Source organism: Arachis ipaensis, chromosome B06 (assembly GCF_000816755.2).
Source record: "Arachis ipaensis cultivar K30076 chromosome B06, Araip1.1, whole genome shotgun sequence".
Lineage (NCBI taxonomy): Eukaryota > Viridiplantae > Streptophyta > Magnoliopsida > Fabales > Fabaceae > Arachis > Arachis ipaensis.
This window is the reverse complement of record NC_029790.2, coordinates 103,628,267-103,635,715: the sequence shown is the minus strand read 5'-3', so window position 1 is coordinate 103,635,715 and position 7,449 is coordinate 103,628,267.

Below are 7,449 nucleotides of genomic sequence, written 5' to 3'. Positions count from 1 at the left end.
ATTTATTTGGTAAAAGTTCTAGGAATGCCTTCGGCTTTCCCATGCGGATTTTGTGGTTTTCAGATGCAGGACGTGAGACTTCTCGCTGAGGCATGTTGGAGACTTCTGGATAAGCGAAGAATCCTTGTTTCTTGGGACTTTACGTAACAACCTAATTAGTCTAAGCCTTACCTCATGTCATAAAGCAAATGTTAATCAAAGGTTACGACAGTTCTAAGCTTATACATAGATTATATAGAAGGAATTAATAATATCTAGAAGCCCGATGCAGAATATAGCTCAAAAATAGGATTTCAAAAGCACAGAATGTACTAACGAAGCTACTGACTTAAAGCATAAGAAACAGGTATCGAATAACAAACCATCATAGTATAATAGTATAATATCATAAGACGCTAGCCATGACTTGTAACAGCCCAGACCACCCGCTAGCACGATATTGTCCGCTTTGGCACACAAGGCCTTTTTGCCTTTGACGATAGGGATGATAGCTGAAGCCCCCCACACTCACTCGTCAAAATGTGTCATGCTAGGGAGAGGTATCCACACCCTTATAAGGCATGCTTCGTTCTCCTCCCCAACCAATGTGGGACCTTACAATCCACCCCCTAAGGGAGCCCAGTGCCCTCACTGGCACATCGATCCGGGCTCTGGCTCAGATACCATCTGTAACAGCCCAGACCACCCGCTAGCACGATATTGTCCGCTTTGGCACACAAGACCTCACGGTTTCGCCTTCGACGATAGGGATGATAGTCGAAGTCCCCCACACTCACTCGTCAAAACGTGTCATGCTAGGGAGAGGTATCCACACCCTTATATCGTTCCCCTTCCCAACTGATGTGGGACCTTACATGACTCACGTAGTTTAAGTTGACTAGCCATATATAGACCATATATGAAACCAGACAGTAAGAAAAACAGCTTATACAAGTTTTGTTCTCTCAAATACAGGCCTCTAGGTGAAACAAAATACAAAAGTGAGAGACATATTCCAAATACATCAAGGACTCAAAAGAAGTATCCGGATCCTCTGCTTTTATCACCAACCAGACAACTCACCGAGGTGGGTTGCGACCTGCATCTAAAAAATACAATAGAAATATGGTATGAGAACCGGAGGTTCTCAATATGGTAACAGTGTCCAGTGATGTAGGATATAAGACCCCGGGATGCCAAAGGCAATCCTAGACTCCATATCCATCACAAGAATTCAAACTTAAAGCATTCTAAACCAAATCAGCATAATATGTAATTCCTTAATACAACTTAAACCGTAGTACCATAAAAGGGTAATCTATCTTAGGAAATTTCTACTCTAATCAAACATCGCTGTTCCACAGCCTTCACCAACCGACCCGCCATGCGATTCCATCACCACTGCCTTCCAAACCTCCCCAACGTGTGCGTGCGCACAGGTTGCAATTTTCCATTGGTGTGCACGCGCACAAGCTGTGCCAGCGCTGCAAGCAGAGCGCCTGCCTCCGCGTGTGCGGACGCACAGGTCTGTGCGTAGGCACAGGTCACAATTTTCGCAGAGTGTGCATGCGCAGAAGACTGTGCGTGCGCATATACCAGAAAATTCAGAATGCTGAAACTTTGCAGAATTTTCAAATTTTCAACACCAACTTTGAATTATCATAACTTCCTCCACAAAATTCCAAATTTTGCAAACTTTATATCAATTTAAAGGGTTTTCAAAGATCTTTAATTCTAAGTAAATTTCAACCAATTTTGGAAATCGAGCCAAAAGTCATGATCGGACAAAGTTTACCAAAATTCAACTTTTTCCCAAAATCACAATTTCCACAATTCCTTTATAAAACATAACCAAAACCAAACCAAACCATTCCAAACTCCACTTTTCATCAAACTCAACTCTCTATGTCATATTACCCTAAAATTGCCACATTTTTCCTTCACCCCTCCTCATCCACACATCAACATCAATATATCTCATATATCAAACTTCATTAACAATTTTCAAACTACATTACCAATCGATCAACACCAATATCACATTTATCAACATAATCCAGTACTCAACTTCACAAGTCATTCATCCTCATCATATCACTATTAATCATCAATATCAACTCAAAAGTCATCATTTCATCAAACATCATCATACAATAACATCCAACAACTCATCAACCATTCAAATCCAATCCTATCCTATGGGTCACTAGCCTAAGTGTCCATGAATATTATATACTACAAAGAGAAAACCAAAACATACCTTGGCCAATTCTCTTTATGCACCAATTGAGCTTTCAACTAAAATCCAACCACCAATGTAGCTCCAACAAGCACCAACAAGCTCCAAACTCACAATAAACAAGCTATATACATATAAATCACAAAAAATCAACCTAGGGCTCAACATAAATCAAAAGTTCATAAGATTTCAAAGCTTCTTACCTTCTTCACAGATTTGGATGTCAAAATCCAAAGCTAAGCAAGGATTAGAGTGAACCTAAACATCAAGAATCACAAAAACTCACTTAATCACAAGCCCTAGGTACCCAAAATTTTCACGAGAGGAACTGCGAAGATTTTGAATTTTTGTTACTAGTTTCTTACATGGGTTTTGTAGAGATCTTCGCAAGGAACGCGTAGCTGTTGACAGCACGTAAATCGGAGCTCTATAGCTCAAGATATGAGCTTGGGAAGATTGAGGTGAATAGTGTTTTCTTCTTCCTCTTCTCCCTTTGTCAATTTCTGAAGTGTGTGTGTGTGTTTATGAGGTTAGGGTTAAATGAACCTTTATATATGTTGGACTTGGACCCAACTTGGGCTCGGTTCAACCCTTAGCGTTTTTAGCTCGTTTAGCCCAACTTCAAGCCAAACCTTTAAAATTAACGTCCGGTTTTCCATTTCTAATATTTTTCTAAGGTTTTTGACTAACTTTCTCTCGAGCAGCACCTGGCAGACTTGAATCGGTTCAATTGTCGGTTGGCGGTTATTCACGGTTTTTCGTAGAAGACACATTTTCTGACTCGGAAAGACCCACTGAGTCCAAAAATGATGTTTAAAACCTCAAATTCTCACTACAAATTTTCGGAATCAAATTTGGGCAATTTAACCACTTAATTAACCGGTTCGATTAATTGCGGTTCTTACATTCTCACCACCAAATAAGAAATTTTGCCCTCAAAATTTGCATTACCTGAGAAAAGTTCGGGATAATCCTTTCGCATCTTAGACTCCAATTCCCAAGTATGCTCTTCAACTCCTGCTCACTTCCAAGCAACCTTAACCAAAGAAACTTCCTTCCCTCGCAGCTTCTTTACACTGGTGTCGTCAATTCTCACCGGTGTCACTTGAAAAGTCAAGTTTTCCCTCAACTCGACCGACTCAGGTTCTAACACATGAGCCTCATCCGACGTGTACTTACGGAGTTGTGACACGTGGAATACGTCATGTAGGTTAGATAGGTGAGGTGGCAAGGCAACTTGATATGCCACCGGTCCGAATCGCCTTAGGATCTCAAACGGTCCTATATACCTCAGATTCAACTTCTTGGTCTTGATTGCTCTTCCAATCCCAGTTGTTGTGTAACTTTTAGAAATACATGTTCCCCCACTTCAAACTCTAATGGTTTCCTTCTCTGGTCCGCATAATTCTTTTGTTGACTCTGAGCAGTCAAAATCCTTTCTCGTATTTTCTTAATCTTCTCCGTAGTCTCTGCTACCACATCTGGACCCAATACACTTGATTCGCCAGATTCATACCAACATAGTGGAGACTGGCACTTCCGTCCATACAAAGCCTCATACAGAGCTATTCCAATTCTAGCATGAAAGCTATTGTTATACGCAAACTCCACCAATGGCATGTAGCGGTCCCAACTTCCGGGTTGATCCAAAACACACGCTCTCAGAATATCTTCCAACGTCTGAATAGTCCTTTCTGACTGTTCATCTGTTTGTGGATGATACGCCGTACTAAGACATAGCTTCGTACCGAAAGCTCTTTGGAAAGCTCCCCAAAATCTTGAAGTGAATCGGGGATCACGGTCCGACACTATGCTCGACGGTACACCATGCAACCTTACTATTTCCTTTATATACAACCTTGCTAACTCTTCCATAGAATAGTTTACTCGAATAGGTAGAAAATGAGCAGATTTGGTTAAGCAATCCACGATCACCCAAATCGCATCAAATCCCGACCTAGTCCTCGGTAAACCTGTCACAAAATCCATCGCTATTCCTTCCCACTTCCACTGAGGAATTTCAAGTGGCTGCAGCATCCCCGATGGTTTTTGATGTTCTATCTTCACCTTCTGATACGTCAGGCACTTTGAGACATGTTCTGCCACATCCTTCTTCATACCAGGCCACTAGAACATAGTCTTCAGATCGTGATACATCTTCGTACTTCTAGGGTGAATAGAAAATCCGCTCTTGTGCGCTTCTCTCAATATATCTTGCCGTAACGTCCCAACATCCGGCACAATGATCCTACCCTTGAATCTCCACAATCCATCTTGATCCCATGACACTCTCCGTTGCTTCCCTTGTTCGATAGCTAGCAACACCTTTGGTAACACGTCATCGTTTTGATGAGTCTTTAGGAGTTCAGATTTAAAGTCACTTGAGATTTGTAACTGATTTAAGCAAGGTCTTCCGGCATCTTCACCAATCTCCAACTTAAGATCCACAATCTTCTCCACTAGCTCCTCTTCCTTGATTCTCATCCAAGCTATTGTCAAGGACTTCCGACTCAAAGCGTCTGCTACTACATTTGCCTTTTCGGGATGATAACTCAGTTCAAAGTCATAGTCCTTTTAGCAATTCCATCCACCTCCTCTGACGCATATTTAGTTCCTTCTGATCAAAGATGTACTTTAGACTCTTATGATCAGAAAAGATGCTAAACATCACTCCGTACAAGTGGTGTCTCCAAATCTTCAATGCAAACACAATCGCCGCCAATTTCAAGTCATGAGTTGGATAATTCACCTCATGCGGTCTCAGATGACGCGATGCGTAAGCCACCACATTCAGGTGTTGCATCAACACGCAACCCAAACCCTTCAGAAAAGTATTACAGTATACTTCAAACGCTTCATGCGGTTCCGAAAAAATCAAAACAGGTGCTGAAGTTAACTTTTGCTTCAAAGTTTGAAAACTCTCTTCACACTCCGATGTCCAAACAAAATGTGTTTCTTTTCTTGTCAACTTGGTCATTGGTAGTGCAATCCGGGAGAATCCTTCGATAAATCTCTGGTAATATCCGGCTAACCCCAAGAAACTCCTAACTTCCGTTACCGTCGTCGGTCTTTCCCACTCCATCATCGCTTCTACCTTAGAAGGATCCACCGCTATGCCTCCTTTTCTCACCACGTGACCTAGGAACTTTACTTCCTCCTTCCAGAACTCGCACTTCGACAACTTAGCATACAACTTTCACTCCTTTAGGATTTGTAACACAATCCTCAAATGCTCCTCATGTTCCTTTTCCATCTTAGAGTAAACTAAGATGTTGTCTATGAAAACCACCACGAACTTGTCCAAAAAGGGATGAAAGACTCTATTCATATAATCCATGAAAACAGCAGGTACATTCATTAACTCAAAGGACATCACCGCAAACTCGTAGTGTCTATAACGTGTCCTAAACGCAGTCTTAGGGATATCATCCTCTTTCGCCCTTATCTGATGGTAACCAGATCTCAAATCGATTTTGGAAAACACTCCAGCCTCATGCAGTTGATCCATCAAGTCATCTATCCTTGGCAGCGGGTACTTATTCTTCACTGTCACTTTATTCAACTATCGGTAATCCACACACAGTCGCATTCCTCCATCCTTCTTCTTCACAAGTAAAACTGGCGCTCCCCACGATGATACACTCGGTCGAATGAACCTCTTGTTCAGAAGCTCCTCCAACTGAACCTTTAACTCGACCAGCTCCTTCGGAGCCATCCTATACAGTGCAATCGACATTGGTCCGGCTCCTGGCACCAACTCAATCGCAAACTCAATCTCCCTTTGAGGAGGAAACTTGGGAATATCTTCCGGAAACACCTCCGAAAAATCCCTAGCTACAGGGATCTGATCTAAGCCTTGGGTATCACCCGAAGCATTAGCAGTTAACAAGATGTAATCCTGATACTCTTCCCCACTACAGTGCACCATTACAGAGTTCAGGTAGTATCCCGCGGCTACTATTACCCCGTTCTCTCCTTCCGGCATAAACCGAATGTCCATTCAAAGCAATCCAATAAAACCCGATTCTTCGACAGCCAATCAAACCCCAAAATCATCTCCAACCCAACCATAGGTAAACAGATTAAGTCATGCACAAAGTCTCTACCCTCAAGCTTGAAACCTACTTGTCTACAACCTGACCTAGTCATAACTATCTGATGCGAAGTATGTACATGCAGATCAAAAGGTAACTCTGACACTCTCAAGCCTAATTCCTCAACTTTAGCAAACGAGATAAATGAATGCGATGCCCCAGTATCATATAATGCAATTAAAGTCTTATCACCAAATTAACAAATTCCTCTCATCAACGGATCCACCTTGGAAGCATCCTTCACAGCAAAGACTTGCCCCTGGTGCTGACTCTGACCCGCATTCGGGTTCTTCCCACGAATGTAATCCATCGCGATATGACCAGGCAGTCCACAGTTGAAACACCCACTCTGACTTCCTCTTCCCTTGCCACACTGAAACTGATCATGAGTGCTCTTCCTGAAACCTCCTTGACCGTGATGCGCATATCCTCCTCTCTTAAAGCTTTGACCCCTCGGATGGTAATACTTGCCACGTCCTTTGCTACTGCTTCCTCCATGAGTGTCCTTGGATGCAGCCACTATCTTGGCATATTCTTCTACTACCCTTGCTTTGTTCACCAAGTCGGAGAAGACATATATCTCCATAGGAGCCACAGCAGTCATAATGCTATCCTTCAAACCCCTTTGGTACTTAATACACCTCCAGCTCTCGTAAGTCTCCGGGTCACCCTGACACACCCGAAAAAATCTACAAAGCTCTTCGAACTTGTTGGGGTACTCTGCCACAGACATGGAACCTTGCTTCAGCTGCATTAGCTCCATCTCCTTCGCTTCCCTTGTAGACTCAAGGAAGTACTTCTTGTAAAAGGCCGTTCAGAACACATCCCAAGGAACATCAGTGTTCTATAGCTGTAGCAAGCGACACTCTGCTTGCCACCAAGGCTGGGCCTCTCTCGCAAGCTGATAAGCGGCAAACTCCACATACTGATTGTTTGGAACATGCTGTGCCTGTAAGGCATGCTCCATGGCTTGGAACCAGTGATCCACTTCAGTAGGATTAGTTGATCATCGGAATATTGGCAGATGAACCTTGAGGAAAGTTTCCAAAGTCATCAGAATGCCTCCCGTGTTATCTCCGTTTCCCTCAGCATTATAGTGAGCATTCCTTTTGCCGTTCCCATTTCCTTTGCCGTTCC